Source organism: Oncorhynchus keta, chromosome 18 (genome assembly GCF_023373465.1).
Source record: "Oncorhynchus keta strain PuntledgeMale-10-30-2019 chromosome 18, Oket_V2, whole genome shotgun sequence".
NCBI classification, from domain to species: domain Eukaryota; kingdom Metazoa; phylum Chordata; class Actinopteri; order Salmoniformes; family Salmonidae; genus Oncorhynchus; species Oncorhynchus keta.
Window position 1 is genome coordinate 44,605,330 of NC_068438.1, and position 17,500 is coordinate 44,622,829.

The window sequence follows — 17,500 nt, forward strand, 5'->3', positions numbered from 1 at the left end:
GAGAGTCAGAGAGAGTGAGAGGTGAGACACATGATGGAATAAGAGGGGTGAGAGAAAGAGAGACTTGATGGAATAAGAGGGTGAGAGAAAGAGGTGAGACACATGATGGAATGAAGAGGAGAGGTGAGAGAGAGTGAAGGTGAGACTTGATGGAATAAGAGAGGTGAGAGAAGACAGACATGATGGAATAAGAGGGTGAGAGAAAGAGAGACTTGATGGAATAAGAGAGAGAGAGAGAGAGATGGAGATAAGAGATGAGAGAAAGAGAGATGATGGAATAAGAGAGAGAGAGAGAGAGAGAGAGAGAAAGAGGTGAGACACATGATGGAATGAGCAAGGTGAGTCAGAGAGACATGATGGAATAAGAGAGGAGAGAGTCAGAGAGACATGATGGAAAAAGAGAGGAGAGAGAGAGACTTGGTGGAATAAGAGAGGTGAGAGAAAGAGAGACTTGATGGAATAAGAGAGGTGAGAGAAAGAGGGACATGATGGAATAAGAGAGGTGAGAGAAAGAGAGACTGGATGGAATAAGAGAGGTGAGAGACAGAGAGTGAAAGAGGTGAGACACATGATGGAATAAGAGAGGAGAGAGAAAGAGAGACTTGATGAATAAGACAGGAGAGAGAGAAAGAGAGACTTGATGGAATAAGAGAGGTGAGAGAAAGAGAGACTTGATGGAATAAGAGGGGTGAGAGAAAGAGAGACTTGATGGAATAAGAGAGGTGAGAGAAGACAGACATGATGGAATAAGAGAGGAGAGAGAGAGAGTGAAAGAGGTGAGACACATGATAGAATGAGAGAGGAGAGAGTCAGAGAGAGTGAGAGGTGAGACACATGATGGAATGAGAGAGGAGATAGTCAGAGAGAGAGAGAGAGAGAGGTGAGACATGATGGAATGAGAGAGGAGAGAGTCAGAGAGACATGATGGAAAAAGAGAGGAGAGAGAGAGAGACTTGATGGAATAAGAGAGGAGAGAGAGAGAGACTTGATAGAATAAGAGAGGAGAGAGTCAGAGAGAGTGAAAGAGGTGAGACACATGATGGAATGAGCAAGGTGAGTCAGAGAGACATGATGGAATAAGAGGTCAGAGAGACATGATGTAATAAGAGGTGAGAGACATGATGTAATAAGAGGTCAGAGAGACATGATGTAATAAGAGGTCAGAGAGTCATGGTGTAATAAGAGGTCAGAGACATGATGTAATAAGAGGTCAGAGACATGATGTAATAAGAGGTCAGAGACATGATGTAATAAGAGGTCAGAGACATGATGTAATAAGAGGTCAGAGAGTCATGGTGTCATAAGAGGTCAGAGACATGATGTAATAAGAGGTCAGAGAGACATGATGTAATAAGAGGTCAGAGACATGATGTAATAAGAGGTCAGAGACATGATGTAATAAGAGGTCAGAGTCATGATGTAATAAGAGGTCAGAGAGACATGATGTTTACAGTAACATATAGACTAATCTCAGTTGATGCAGTTTACAGTAGGTGAAGCAGACATATATGAATCGTGGTCCTTCTGTAGCACAGTTGGTAGAGCATGGCGCTTGTAACGCCAGGGTAGTGGGTTCGATTCCCGGGACCACCCATACGTAGAATGTATGCACACATGACTGTAAGTCGCTTTGGATAAAAGCGTCTGCTAAATGGCATATATTATATTATTATATTATGAATCATGTTCAGTGGTTCTTGTCATCTAACAGACTCCACTTTCACACACACCTGCAACAATCACATTTCTCTCCAGTAAAGCTTTTCACATATCCATGTAGACCGGAGGTGAAATACCTCGTCTCCATAGGTTCTGTTTCTACCAACAGTAGTATTGTACTGAGGGGTTTAGGTTTAATTATTAATACTATGAGAGGATCATCTTGACCATATTCTCCTGAAACTAGTTTGTGAGAGAGATTAATTAGTAGGCTCCCGAGTGGTGCAGCGGTCTAAGGTACTGCATCTCAGTGCTAGAGGTGTCATGACAGACACCCTGGTTTGATTCCAGGCTGTATCACAACTGGCCGTGATTGGGAGTCCTATAGGGTGGCGCGCAATTGGCTCAGGTTTGGTCCGGTGTAGGCCATCATTGTAAATAAGAATATGTTATTAACTGACTTGCCTAGTTAAATAAAGGTTACATTAAAAGATAGATCAGCAACATAATCAAGTTGCATTAGATTCCCTGTTGTCACGGGCGTCGCCGTGGAAATGACCGGATCAAGGTGCAGCGTGGTGAGCGTACATTTTCCTTTATTTATATAAATGTCGTCAACAAAACGAGAAACAAAGAAACGACCGTGAAGCTTACTAGGGTTATAGTGCCACTAACAAAGTCAACTACCCACAAAATACAAAGGAAAAAAGGGCTGCCTAAGTATGATTCCCAATCAGAGACAACGATAGACAGCTGTCCCTGATTGAGAACCATTCCCGGCCAAAACATAGAAACAGAAAACATAGAAATAAAGAAACTAGAATGCCCACCCTAGTCACACCCTGGCCTACCCAAAATAGAGAATAAAAGCCTCTCTATGGCCAGTGCGTGACATCTGTTCAGTCTGTCAGAGAGCACGAGCATGAAGTTGACAGAACATGGCAACAGACTCGGAGCGCCATTATGGCACATTCCTAGAAAACATCAAATGTCAGATGAATTAACACAAATCCCCCCTGCTCTTTCCATTTAAGGAAAGTAAAAATAAAATGTTGGTGTACAGTACTTGTCAAAAGTTTGGACACACCTACTCATTCAATGGTTTTTATTTAATTTTACTATTTTCTACATTGTAGAATAATACTGAAGACATCAAGACTATAAAATAGCACATATTGAATCACGTAGTAACCAAAAAAGTGATAAATGAATACAAATGTATTTTATATTTGAGATTCCTCAAAGTAACCACCCTTTGCCTTGATGACACCTTTGCACACTATTTGCATTCTCTCAACCAGCTTCATGAGGAAGTCACTTGGAATGCATTTCAATTAACAGGTGTGCCCTGTTAAAAGTTCATTTGTGTAATTTATTCCCTTCTTAATGTGTTTGAGCCAATCAGTTGTGTTGTGACAAGGTAGGGGTGGTATACAGAAGATAGCCCTATTTGGTAAAATACCAAGTTCATATTTTGGCAAGACCAGCTCAAATAAGCACAGAGAAACGACAGTCAATTACTTTTAAGACATGAAGGTCAGTCAATCAGGAGCATTTCAAGAACCATCAAGCACTAGGATTAAACTGGCTCTCATGAGGACCACCACAGGAAAGGAAGACCCAGAGTTCTCTGCTGCATAGGATAAGTCCATTAGAGTTAACTGTCTCTCATGAGGACCACCACAGGAAAGGAAGACCCAGAGTTCTCTGCTGCAGAGGATAAGTCCATTAGAGTTAACTGTCTCTCATGAGGACCACCACAGGAATGGAAGACCCAGAGTTCTCTGCTGCAGAGGATAAGTCCATTGGAGTTAACTGCACCTCAAATTGTAGTCCAAATAAATGTTTCACAGAATTCAACAGACACATCTCAACATCAACTGCTCAGAGGAGACTGCGTTAATCAGAAATTCATGGTCGACCACTCCTAAAGGACACCAATAAGAAGAAGAGACATTCTTGGGCCAAGAAACACGAGAAATGGACATTAGACCAGTGGAAATTCCTTAATCTGGTCTGATGAGTCCAAATTTTTGGTTCCAACTGCCGTGTCTTTGTGAGATGCAGAATACAGTCGTGGCCAAAAGTTTTAAGAATGACACAAACATTTATTTTCAAAAAGTTTGCTGCTTCAGTGTCTTTAGATATGTTTGTCAGATGTTACTATGGAATACTGAAGTATAATTACAAGCATTTCATAAGTGTCAAAGGCTTTTATTGACAATTACATGAAGTTGATGCAAAGAGTCAATATTTGCAGTGTTGACCCTTCTTTTTCAAGACATCTGCAATCTGCCCTGGCATGCTGTCAATTAAATTCTGGGCCACTTACTGACTGATGGCAGCCCATTCTTGCATAATCAATGCTTGGAGTTTGTCAGAATTTGTGGGTTTTTGTTTGTCCACCCGCCTCTTGAGGATTGACCACAAGTTCTCAATGGGATTAAGGTCTGGGGAGTTTCCTGTCCATGGACCCAAAATATTGATGTTTTGTTCCCCGAGCCACTTAGTTATCACTTTTGCCTTATGGCAAGGTGCTCCATCATGCTGGAAAAGGCATTGTTCGTCACCAAACTGTTCCTGGATGGTTGGGAGAAGTTGCTCTCGGAGGATGTGTTGGTACCATTATTTTTCATGGCTGTGTTCTTAGGCAAAAAAGTGAGTTTGCCCACTCCCTTGGTTGAGAAGCAAACCAACACATGAATGGTCTCAGGATGCTTTACTGTTGGCATGACACAGGACTGATGGTAGCACTCACCTTGTCTTCTCCGGACAAGCTTTTTTCCGGATGCCCCAAACAATCGGAAAGGGGATTCATCAGAGAAAATTACTTTACCTCTGTCCTCAGCAGTCCAATCCCTGTGCCTTTTGAAGAATATCAGTCTGTCCCTGATGTTTTTCCTGGAGAGAAGTGGCTTCTTTGCTGCCCTTCTTGACACCAGGTCATCCTCCAAAAGTCTTCGCCTCACTGTGCCTGCAGATGCACTCACACCTGCCTGCTGCCATTCCTGATCAAGCTCTGTACTGGTGGTGCCTCGATCTCGCAACTGAATCAACTTTAGGAGATGGTCCTTGCACTTACTGGACTTTCTTGGGCGCCGTGAAGCCTTCTTCACAACAATTGAACTGCTCTCCTTGAAGTTCTTCATGATCCGATAAATGGTTGATTTAGGTGCAATCTTACTGGCAGCAATATCCTTGCCTGTGAAGCCCTTTTTGTGCAAAGCAATAATGATGGCACGTGTTTCCTTGCAAGTAACCATGGTTGACAGAGGAAGAACAATGATTCCCAGCAATTGCAATTCATCTGGTCACTCTTCATAACATTCTGGAGTATATGCAAATTGCCATCATACAAACTGAGGCAGCAGACTGTGAAAATTAATATTTGTGTCATTCTCAAAACTTTTGGCCACGACTGTAGGTGAACGGATGATCTCCGCATGTGTGGTTCCCACCGTGAAGCATGGAGGAGGAGGTGTGATTGTATGGGGGTGCTTTGCTGGTGACACTGTCAGTGATTTATTTGCAATTCAAGGCACACTTAACCAGCATGGCTACCACAGCATTCTGCAGCGATACTTCATCAAATCAAATTATAGTTAGCACATGTGCCGAACACACCAGGTGTAGAACTTACAGTGAAATGCTTACTTACAAGCCTTTATATCATCTGGTTTGAGCTTAGTGGGACTATCATTTGTTTTTCAACAGGACAATGACCAAGCACACCTCAAGGCTGTGTGAGGGCTATTTGACCAAGAAGGAGAATAATGGATCAGATGACCTGGCCTCCACAATCACTTGACCTCAACCCAATTGAGATGGTTTGGGATGAGTTGGACTGCAGAGTGAAGGAAAAGCAGCCAACAAGTGCTCAGCATATGTGGGAACTCCTTCAAAACTGGAAAAGAATTCCAGGTGAAGCTGGTTGAGAGAATCCCAATAGTGTATGAAGCTGTCATAAGGGCCAAATAGTGGTTACTTTGAAGAATCTGTAACATATTCTGTTTTGTTCGTAACTTTTTTGGTTACTACATGATTCCATATGTGTTATTTCATAGTTTTGATGTCTTCACTACTTTTGTACAATGTAGAATATAGTAAAAATAAAGTAAAAAACCCTTGAATGAGTAGGTGTGTCCAAACTTTTGACTGGTATTGTATGTCCGTTTTGCTTATTTGCATGTGTGTGTGTGTGTGTGTGTGTGTGTGTGTGTGTGTGTGTGTGTGTGTGTGTGTGTGTGTGTGTGTGTGTGTGTGTGTGTGTGTGTGTGTGTGTGTGTGTGTGTGTGTGTGTGTGTGTGTGTGCGCGTGCGTGAATGTGCGTGTGTGTGTGTGTTTGTGCGAGCAGAGGGGAATGCTCAGTTGATTCAGTCTGCCATTGTTACAGTACAGTATGTCAGATATGATCTCTTATGGTTCCCCAGAGACTGACATCACATCACATTCAGGGAGAGTTGAGAAGTATACCACACACACGCTCATGCACACGCACACACACACTCAGACACAAACACACACAATGGATATTTTCAAATCAATAACCATGATGTCAGTGATTCGGACAACTCCTTTCGTATATCTCCTATGTCTCCTTCTCTTCCCTATATACTGACAGTAATTAATTCTAATCATGCTATGTTTGTCAGCGGAGCTGTCTAGACTGCTAGCCATGACGGTCTGACTTGAGTTTCTTACATTTGCTTAAAGAGAAACCGGACATAGAAAAAGAGAGAGACAGACAGACAGACAGACAGCACGCTCCAGAGACAGACAGACAGACAGACAGCACGCTCCAGAGACAGACAGACAGACAGACAGCACGCTCCAGAGACAGACAGACAGACAGACAGACAGACAGACAGCACGCTCCAGAGACACAGACAGACAGACAGACAGACAGACAGACAGACAGACAGACAGACAGACAGACAGACAGACAGACAGACAGACAGACAGACAGACAGACAGACAGACAGACAGACAGACAGACAGACAGACAGACAGACAGTATTTTGGTCTCCATTCAAAATAACATAAATGTAACGTTAGAAACGTGCTCCAACAGGCGGAGAGCGGAGGGGGAGTTTTCGGGGTGGGGTCTCAGATGGTTGAAGGGTATCTCTCTGGGAACTGAGGGGAGGTCTCAGATGGTTGAGGGGAAGCTCTCTGGGAACTGTTGGGAGGTCTCAGATGGTTGAGGGGAAGCTCTCTGGGAACTGTTGGGAGGTCTCAGATGGTTGAGGAGTATCTCTCTGGGAACTGTTGGGGGTCTCAGATGGTTGAGGGGTAGCTCTCTGGGAACTGTTGGGGGGTCTCAGATGGTTGAGGGGCAGCTCTCTGGGAACTGTTGGGGGGTCTTGGATGGTTGAGGGGCAGCTCTTTGGGTAACTGTTGGGAGGTCTCAGATGGTTGAGGAGTATCTCTCTGGGTAACTGTTGGGGGGTCTCAGATGGTTGAGGGGTAGCTCTCTGGGTAACTGTTGGGGTTTCAGATGGTTGAGGGGTAGCTCTCTGGGAACTGAGGGGAGGTCTCAGATGGTTGAGGGGTAGCTCTCTGGGAACTGTTGGGGGGTCTCAGATGGTTGAGGGGTAGCTCTCTGGGAACTGTTGGGAGGTCTCAGATGGTTGAGGGGCAGCTCTCTGGGAACTGTTGGGGGGTCTCAGATGGTTGAGGGGTAGCTCTCTGGGAACTGTTGGGAGGTCTCAGATGGTTGAGGGGCAGCTCTCTGGGAACTGTTGGGGGGTCTCAGATGGTTGAGGGGTAGCTCTCTGGGAACTGTTGGGAGGTCTCAGATGGTTGAGGGGTAGCTCTCTGGGAACTGTTGGGGGGTCTCAGATGGTTGAGGGGTAGCTCTCTGGGAACTGTTGGGAGGTCTCAGATGGTTGAGGGGTAGCTCTCTGGGTAACTGTTGGGGGGTCTCAGATGGTTGAGGGGTAGCTCTCTGGGAACTGTTGGGGGGTCTCAGATGGTTGAGGGGTAGCTCTCTGGGAACTGTTGGGAGGTCTCAGATGGTTGAGGGGTAGCTCTCTGGGTAACTGTTGGGGGGTCTCAGATGGTTGAGGGGTAGCTCTCTGGGAACTGTTGGGAGGTCTCGGATGGTTGAGTTGCAGCTCTCTGGGAACTGTTGGGAGGTCTCAGATGGTTGAGGGGTAGCTCTCTGGGTAACTGTTGGGAGGTCTCAGATGGTTGAGGGGTAGCTCTCTGGGTAACTGTTGGGAGGTCTCAGATGGTTGAGGGGTAGCTCTCTGGGTAACTGTTGGGAGGTCTCAGATGGTTGAGGGGTAGCTCTCTGGGTAACTGTTGGGGGGTCTCAGATGGTTGAGGGGTAGCTCTCTGGGTAACTGTTGGGGGGTCTTGGATGGTTGAGTTGCAGTTCTCTGGGAACTGTTGGGAGGTCTCAGATGGTTGAGGGGTAGCTCTCTGGGTAACTGTTGGGGGGTCTTGGATGGTTGAGGGGCAGCTCTTTGGGTAACTGTTGGGGGGTCTCAGATGGTTGAGGGGTAGCTCTCTGGGTAACTGTTGGGAGGTCTCAGATGGTTGAGGGGTAGCTCTCTGGGTAACTGTTGGGAGGTCTCAGATGGTTGAGGGGTAGCTCTCTGGGTAACTGGTGGGGGGTCTTGGATGGTTGAGGGGCAGCTCTCTGGGTAACTGTTGGGGGGTCTTGGATGGTTGAGGGGCAGCTCTCTGGGTAACTGTTGGGGGGTCTCAGATGGTTGAGGGGTAGCTCTCTGGGTAACTGTTGGAGGGTCTTGGATGGTTGAGGGGCAGCTCTCTGGGTAACTGTTGTGGGGTCTTGGATGGTTGAGGGGCAGCTCTCTGGGTAACTGTTGGGGGGTCTCAGATGGTTGAGGGGTAGCTCTCTGGGTAACTGTTGTGGGGTCTTGGATGTTTGAGGGGCAGCTCTCTGGGTAACTGTTGTGGGGTCTTGGATGGTTGGTGGCCTGGCGGTTGGGAGCATTAGGCCGGTGGCCGAGAGGTTTGGGTCCTTGGGCCGGGCTCTTGACCCTGGTTGCTCCTGTGGGTCGCTCTGGATGGGATTGTCTTCTAGATGACTGAATGTATACGTTGAGCTGCTTCACTGCAGGTAGATTGTATGTTTTAAAATTCAATTCAATAAATCAATAAATCAATAAAAGATATGTGATATAGGCTTCCTCACACTTCACCCTGAATGCCCTTAGCTATACAAATCTTCTATCCTGCCTAGACTCATAAACGTATTTACAGCATAGCATCCGATATGGACTAGCAATGCTAGAGAATAAATGGCATAAGCCTATTCCAGCACAGTCTGTTCTTCCCAGAGCCATTCATCTCCATCTCCTCCGTGTCTCTCAGCCTCCCCAGACTTCCTCTAAACCCATCTCAAGGCCTCACTAACAGGCCCTGTTTATTGGTTTATTGGGATCTCCTACAGCTGTTGCTGAAGTGGCAGCTGTTCTGCCTGGGGTCCACACAAAAACATAAAACACGACAAGCAACAAAACACTGATACACTGATAGACAAGGACATTCACACACACATCAAGTACAACGCTACAGAAACAATACAACTAAAGAATAATGTGTGTTACCCACAGAGCTCAGCAGACAGGAGAAACACTGGGACTGACACCTACTGGACGTGTTCCCCATAGAGCCCAGCAGACAGGAGAAACACTGGGACTGACACCTACTGGACGTGTTCCCCACAGAGCTCAGCAGACAGGAGAAACACTGGGACTGACACCTACTGGACGTGTTCCCCACAGAGCCCAGCAGACAGGAGAAACACTGGGACTGACACCTACTGGACGTGTTCCCCACAGAGCCCAGCAGACAGGAGAAACACTGGGACTGACACCTACTGGACGTGTTCCCCACAGAGCTCAGCAGACAGGAGAAACACTGGGACTGACACCTACTGGACGTGTTCCCCATAGAGCCCAGCAGACAGGAGAAACACTGGGACTGACACCTACTGGACGTGTTCCCCACAGAGCCCAGCAGACAGGAGATACACTGGGACTGACACCTACTGGACGTGTTCCCCACAGAGCCCAGCAGACAGGAGAAACACTGGGACTGACACCTACTGGACGTGTTCCCCACAGAGCTCAGCAGACAGGAGAAACACTGGGACTGACACCTACTGGACGTGTTCCCCACAGAGCCCAGCAGACAGGAGAAACACTGGGACTGACACCTACTGGACGTGTTCCCCACAGAGCCCAGCAGACAGGAGATACACTGGGACTGACACCTACTGGACGTGTTCTCCCACCCTGTTGCAGCACATCATGTTCTAAACATGAACGTTGACCAATTACATCCATTTTGCCTTTTCGTATCTCTTCTGAATTCCCACATTACAGATTCTAGACAGATGAATATACTGTAGATGGGAAGGGTGATACCTAGTCAGTTGTACATCTGAATGCATTCAACTGAAATGTGTCTTCTGCATTTAACCCAACCCCTCTGAATCAGAGAGGTGTGGGGTGCTGCCTTTCATCGACATCCACGTCTTCGGCGCCCGGGAAACAGCGGGTTAACTGCCTTGCTCAGGGGCAAAACGTCAGATTTGTACCTTGTCACCTCAGGGATTCAATCCAGCAACCTTTCGGTTACTGGGCCAACACTCTAACCACTAGGCTACCTGGAGAAACAGAGGAGAGCAGGAGGGGAGAACGGGTGAGATAGAGTGCAGCTAGAGAGAGCCAGATGGTCGAGGTTATCATGAGGGTGTTGAGTACCCAGAAAGCTGGCATGAAAGGACACTTTAAACGGACCACCAGAGGAGAACAGGACAGTCAAGACTCCCGTCTCTCACCAGAGGCTGCCTTCTGTCACAGCTCATGGACCTCAATTTCATCTACTTTTGATTTGAATTGCTCTAAGGCGACTGCAACTGATGATCCAGAACGGTTCACACTGGACAAGTCAGGGAATGGCATTCTGGCATTACCAATTAAAAAAGGGGAGGGGGAAACTGCTTGAGACGAAAGACGAGAGACCGAGGCGATCTGGAATAAAAGAAACCAACAGAGGTAGAAAATCCTTCAGGTCAGATAGGGGAGAAACCATGCCTGACCAGGAAAGAGTCTACAGGGCTGAGAGACTCCCCTCATCACTTTCACCTTTTCCCCAATCAACAGTGGGGAAATTACAATAATAAATGTTATTACACGGTATGCCTACCTCTGTAGCTGAATATGCAAGTACAGGACAGATATGTACTACCTGTTGGACAGGACAGATATGTACTACCTGTTGGACAGGACAGATATGTACTACCTGTTGGACAGGACAGATATGTACTACCTGTTGGACAGGACAGATATGTACTACCTGTTGGACAGGACAGATATGTACTACCTGTTGGACAGGACAGATATGTACTACCTGTTGGACAGGACAGATATGTATTACCTGTTGGACAGGACAGATATGTATTACCTGTTGGACAGGACAGATATGTACTACGTGTTGGACAGGACAGATATGTACTACCTGTTGGACAGGACAGATATGTACTACCTGTTGGACAGGACAGATATGTACTACCTGTTGGACAGGACAAATATGTACTACCTGTTGGACAGGACAGATATGTACTACCTGTTGGACAGGACAGATATGTATTACCTGTTGGACAGGACAGATATGTACTACCTGTTGGACAGGACAAATATGTACTACCTGTTGGACAGGACAGATATGTACTACCTGTTGGACAGGACAGATATGTATTACCTGTTGGACAGGACAGATATGTACTACCTGTTGGACAGGACAGATATGTACTACCTGTTGGACAGGACAGATATGTACTACCTGTTGGACAGGACAGATATGTATTACCTGTTGGACAGGACAGATATGTACTACCTGTTGGACAGGACAGATATGTACTACCTGTTGGACAGGACAGATATGTACTACCTGTTGGACAGGACAGATATGTATTACCTGTTGGACAGGACAGATATATACTACCTGTTGGACAGGACAGATATGTACTACCTGTTGGACAGGACAGATATGTATTACCTGTTGGACAGGACAGATATGTACGGACAGGACAGATATGTACTACCTGTTGGACAGGACAGATATGTACTACCTGTTGGACAGGACAGATATGTACCACCTGTTGGACAGGACAGATATGTATTACCTGTTGGACAGGACAGATATGTACTACCTGTTGGACAGGACAGATATGTACTACCTGTTGGACAGGACAGATATGTATTACCTGTTGGACAGGACAGATATGTACTACCTGTTGGACAGGACAGATATTACTACCTGTTGGACAGGACAGTCACCTGTTGGACAGGACAGATATGAACCTGTTGGACAGGACAGATAACTACCCAGGACAGATATGTACTACCTGTTGGACAGGACAGATATGTATTACCTGTTGGACAGGACAGATATGTACTACCTGTTGTTTTATCATTCATGTCTATCTGAATCAGTTACTCACCAGTCAGTCTATGAATCAGTAACTCCCCAGTCAGTCTATGAATCAGTAACTCACCAGTCAGTCTATGAATCAGTTACTCATTAGTCTATGAATCAGTAACTCATCAGCCTGTCTATGAATCAGTAACTCATCAGCCTGTCTATGAATCAGTAACTCACCAGTCAGTCTATGAATCAGTAACTCACCAGTCAGTCTATGAATCAGTTACTCATCAGTCTATGAATCAGTAACTCATCAGCCTGTCTATGAATCAGTAACTCATCAGCCTGTCTATGAATCAGTAACTCACCAGTCTGTCTATGAATCAGTAACTCATCAGTCTATGAATCAGTAACTCATCAGTCTATCTATGAATCAGTAACTCATCAGCCTGTCTATGAATCAGTAACTCACCAGTCAGTCTATGAATCAGTAACTCACCAGTCTGTCTATGAATCAGTAACTCACCAGTCTGTCTATGAATCAGTAACTCATCAGTCTATGAATCAGTAACTCACCAGTCAGTCTATGAATCAGTAGCGCACCACCAATGCATTCCAATTGTGGTAATGCACCTGGTGTCTGTGTGTGTGTATATGCATTTAAAGCATTTGAAAATGACTGAAAGCACTACATTGTCAAGGACAGTGATTATTTGAAGAGTTGCCATGGAAACAGGCTTAGATGATGTGAGATTTGGACAGCTGCGTATCTGTTGAGCGGTTAAATGGGAGTCCACCAAAACCCCACATCCATTTGCACCTTGAAGTCAACCCAGGTTGGTCTGGCCTTTCTGGCCTAGCTGAAATTGCATTTCCACTGCTTTCAGAAATTCTAAATAATGTCATGCTACTAGGTAGAAATGATGTGACTGCAGCTGGCAATGCCATGTAGCTAGCTAGCAAGATGTTGAAGAATTTAATTCACCCTGACCATGCTATAATTAACGTTACCCCACACTCCTGCCAGTGCCAGCCTGACTCAGAGCTATGTATGATGTTAGCTAGCTAGCTAAACGGTTAGAATCGTCGCTGGCATAACAGGCTAGCTAACTAGCTTAAGTCATACCTTGCTTGCCTGTTAGTTAGCTAGCTAACCAAGCAAACCAGGCAACATATTAATATGACCTGACCTGATAAAATTCCTGCTAGCTCACGCTAGCTAGCTAGCTCCACCTCTTTCAGTCCTGTGGACCTCTCCCCTCCTCTCTCTGTTGGTTTTCTCCTCCTTCACTCCCTCTCTTATCTCCTCCTTCACACCCCCTCTCCTCACCAGGGGGTTCAGCTGGCCCTTGGCTCTCATGCAGAAAAACAACCCTTTGTAACAGCACGCACACGCACACGCACACACACACACACACACACACACACACACACACACACACACACACACACACACACACACACACACACACACACACACACACACAGTCTGTTTGTAAGGCCTCGCACACATTCTTCCTGATTTATTAATATAATTGATTCTGACTTAAGCAAAGCCTTTCTCCCTCCACCCCTCACCCTCCTCTCTCACCCTTAGCCCTTTTATACTGTACCTCCACATCTCTCCCTCACTTTCCACCCCCACTCTTCTCTATGTATTCTGCACAGTAGATGCAAATCTCTTTCAGTATCTCTCACTCGCTCTCCTCTTTCACCCCCATTCTCTCCTTCATTATCTCCCTCCCCTCTCTCACACCTCCCAAGCAGTGGGATGACTCATAGACATGTACTATAGACAGAGATCAGGTTAATTGTATCACTTTCCATTTCCAACAGAGAGCAGAAGCAAGACTGTACAGCACATTCAGAAAGTATTCAGACCCCTTGACTTTTTACACATATGTGAGTCGTTTCAGGAAACCAGGCGTATGTCATGCATGACTGCTTCACATGAGCCAAAAAAATATATAATGTGTTTTTAGGCAGACAAGCCTTCTGGAACATGTGGACTTTCATGTACCTTAATAACAAACGTGTATGCCATCTGTAAACACAAATAAAATGGGGGACTGAGTTTTGAAATCAGTGTAATTAGAGTATGATAACACCTGTCTCCGGATTACATCTTCAAACTAAGGGAAAGCATGGCATCTGTGACAGAGAGTGAGAAGCGTCTATCTATGTATCTATGTAGCTAGCTACATTTTTATACATTGCATGTTTCTAATTTTGTGAGAAAGTAGTTTTGATTTCAAGTTAAAGTGGACTGTTAGCTAGCTAGCTAACATTAGCTGGCTGGCTCGCTAGCTATCATTATGTTTATGATCTCTGTAGTAATATTATTTGTATCTCAGAGCCATTTGCTTTGCTTGTTACAGCCTAATGTTTGTTAGCTAACATTGAACCTGGTTGTTTACCTACCTGCAGATTCATGCAGGGTAGTAACGTCATGAGTTGGGATTATGGTTAATTGTTTAGCTAGCTAGCTAGCTACATGTCTTAACTTCTTTGGGCTAGGGGGCAGTATTCGGAAGTTCGGAAGCTTAAGAGGGTGTCAACAATGCTGAATGGGTGTAGACAAAGGAGGGCTCTCCAGTAGTAGTACCAAAACATTCAAATGCCATTTTATCAAAAGGGATGTTACAAGTTTATCAACATTCAAAGTAGAATAATTTTCCATTGTTCCTCAACTGTAGTGTATGATATAATATTTTCTAGCTCCGAGTCTCTACTTTTATCCAATGTAAAAAAACACAATTTCAAATTTTGCTGCATATGACTGATTTGAGCCGGTCGGTTACATTTCATTATAAAATTGATAAAATAACCCCCCCCCCCCCTCAACAATCTAGACACAATACCCCATAACGACAAAGAAAAACAGGTTTTTAGAGATTTAAAAAAAAAAACAGAAATATCACATTTACATAAGTATTCAGACCCTTTACTCAGTACTTTGTTGAAGCATATTTGGCAGCAATTGCAGCCTTGAGTCTTCTTTTGGGTATGACACTACAGACTGGGCACACCTGTATTTGGGAAGTTTCTCCCATTCCCAGATCCTCTCCCGCTCTGTGAGGATGGATGGGGAGCATCGCTGCACACCTATTTTCAGGTCTCTCCAGAGATGTTCAATCGGGTTCGAGTCTGGGCTCGGGCTGGGCTACTCAAGGACATTTGGAGACTTGTCCGGAAGCCACTACCTGACTTGGCTGTGTGCTTAGGGGTCGTTGTCCTGTTGGAAGGTGAACCTTCACCCCAGTATGAGGTCCTGAGCACTCTGGAGCAGGATTTCATCAAGGATCTCTCTGTACTTTGCTCTGTTCATCTTTCCCTCGATCCTGACTAGTCTCCCAGTCCCTGCTGCTGAAAAACATCCCCTCAGCATGATGCTGCCAACACCATGCTTCACCGGTGGGATGGTGCTTGGTTTCCTCCAGATGTGACAAGTGGCATTTAGGCCACAGAGTTCAATCTTGGTTTCATAGACCAGAGAATCTTGTTTCTCATGGTCTGAGTCCTTTAGGTGTGTTTTGGCAAAGTCCAAGCGGACTGTCATGTGGCTTTTACAGAGGAGTGGCTTCCGTCTGGCCACTCTACCACAAGGGCCTGATTGGTGGAATGCTGCAGAAATGGTTGTCCTTCTGGAAGGTTCTCCCATCTTCACAGAGGAACTCTGGAGCTCTGTCAGAATGACCATCGGGTTCTTGGTCACCTCCCTGACCAAAACCCTTTCCCCCCAAATGCTCAGTTTGGCTAGGTGGCAGGCTCTCAAGAGTCTTGATGGTTCCAAACTTCTTCCAATTAAGAATGATGGAGGCCACTGTGTTCTTGGGGATCTTCAATCCTGCAGAAATGTTTTGGTACCCTTCCCCAGATCTGTGCCTCGACACAATCCTGTCTTAGAGACAATTGCTTCGACCTCATGGTTTATTTTTTGCTCTGATATGCACTGTCAACTGTGAGACCTTATATACTCTAGAGGGGTGTGTGCCTTTCCAAATCATGTCCAATCAATTGAATTTACCACAGGTGGACAAAAGTTGTAGAAACATCTCAAGGATGATCTATGGAGCTCATTTTCAAGTCTCATAGCAAGGGTCTGAATACATGTAAATAAGGTATTTCTGTTTTCAATTTGTCATTTCGGGGTGTTGTGTGTCAATTGATGAGGGACATGTTTTATTTTTATCCATTTTAGAACGAGGCTGTAACGTAACAAAATGTGGAACAAGTCAAGGGCTTTGAATACTTTCCTAATGCACTGTATGTGAACGTACAGGACAGTTTGAGCCATTCCTTTACTCCACAGAAACCAAACAACCACAGTTGTCTCTGGCGCTTATTGTGGAAATTACAAGATTATGTTCTACTTTTATTGCATTAAATGGTTGACACTGACAGGAGATTTACAATGTCTTTGTGGGTACCGCATTCCAGAGCATGAGTTAATGTTTCTGTACTGGGGTACCAGGGGGAGATGGCTCCAGTATGGAGCTGTGGGGCCAGACCCTGGTCTCTACACATTGAAAACTGTTACTGTCTGCTGTGAATTATAAGTATCTTTCATACAAGTCTTAATCTTGTGACCCATTCCATACATATGTTGTGTGTCATGTAGACTGAAGGAGGATGGACTTTGCGATAGAATGCTGTGGCTCAAACCAGCTGGTTGAGGTCTCAGTGATCACCTCCAGGGGTGATTACCGACCACCTCCATTACTGCAGTAAACCAGCTGGTTGAGGTCTCAGTGATCACCTCCAGGGGTGATTACCGACCACCTCCATTACTGCAGTAATTAAATAATACAGATTTCCATTTTGATGACAATAATTCCCCTGAATTGATCCATAACGATCAACCTATTCAATCCAATGAACTTATTTAATTATTTTCCCACCATAGTGACGCCTGCTCAGCCCTGATGTGTAAATCGCTCAACTCAATGATTAGGATCGATCTCAGTCGCCAGTCAGATCTGGATGTGCTGTAAACAAAGAAAAGGCCAATGGCAATCCTTTAGCGTCTGGGTTAATGAACAGTCCAGGACCTTAATTAGACATACAAGAGACATGCATGCAATACATTTGTGCCGATCTCGTCAATAGCACCTGGTCATTTCCATGTAAAAGGACCCACCAACATATGAAGTCAAATTGGGTGTGAAATGAAAGCTAAGAGTCTAATGTGTATATATATTTTTCAACCATTTTCCATCCTAAAAATTAGGTTAAATTAGGTTAGATGGAAAAGGGGTCTTGGAAAACATCTAGCAGAAAAAGTCTGAACGGTGTCAGAAATACATCAAAACACAATCATCTTGCCAACTAATATCAACATTTATATTTCCTGTTTCTTCCTTCTCTAAGTTTATGAAATAATCCCTTGTGCCTTTAAAAATCCGTTACCAAAAACAAAACTATCTTTAAGATATAT

General features: G+C 45.0%; 1 protein-coding gene and 1 long non-coding RNA gene across 2 annotated transcripts in view; both read right to left on the reverse strand.

Moving 5' to 3' along the window:
* LOC127909039 (voltage-gated potassium channel subunit beta-1-like) overlaps nucleotides 1–17,500 on the reverse strand; it is a 94,162-nt gene that overhangs the window by 63,020 nt on the left and 13,642 nt on the right. The window lies entirely within an intron of this gene.
* LOC127908832 (uncharacterized) lies at nucleotides 9,377–9,889 on the reverse strand. Its single transcript, XR_008068611.1, has 3 exons — nucleotides 9,794–9,889; nucleotides 9,680–9,736; nucleotides 9,377–9,508 (listed from the first exon to the last, which is right to left on the reverse strand). It is a non-coding gene; the product is annotated as an uncharacterized LOC127908832 (long non-coding RNA).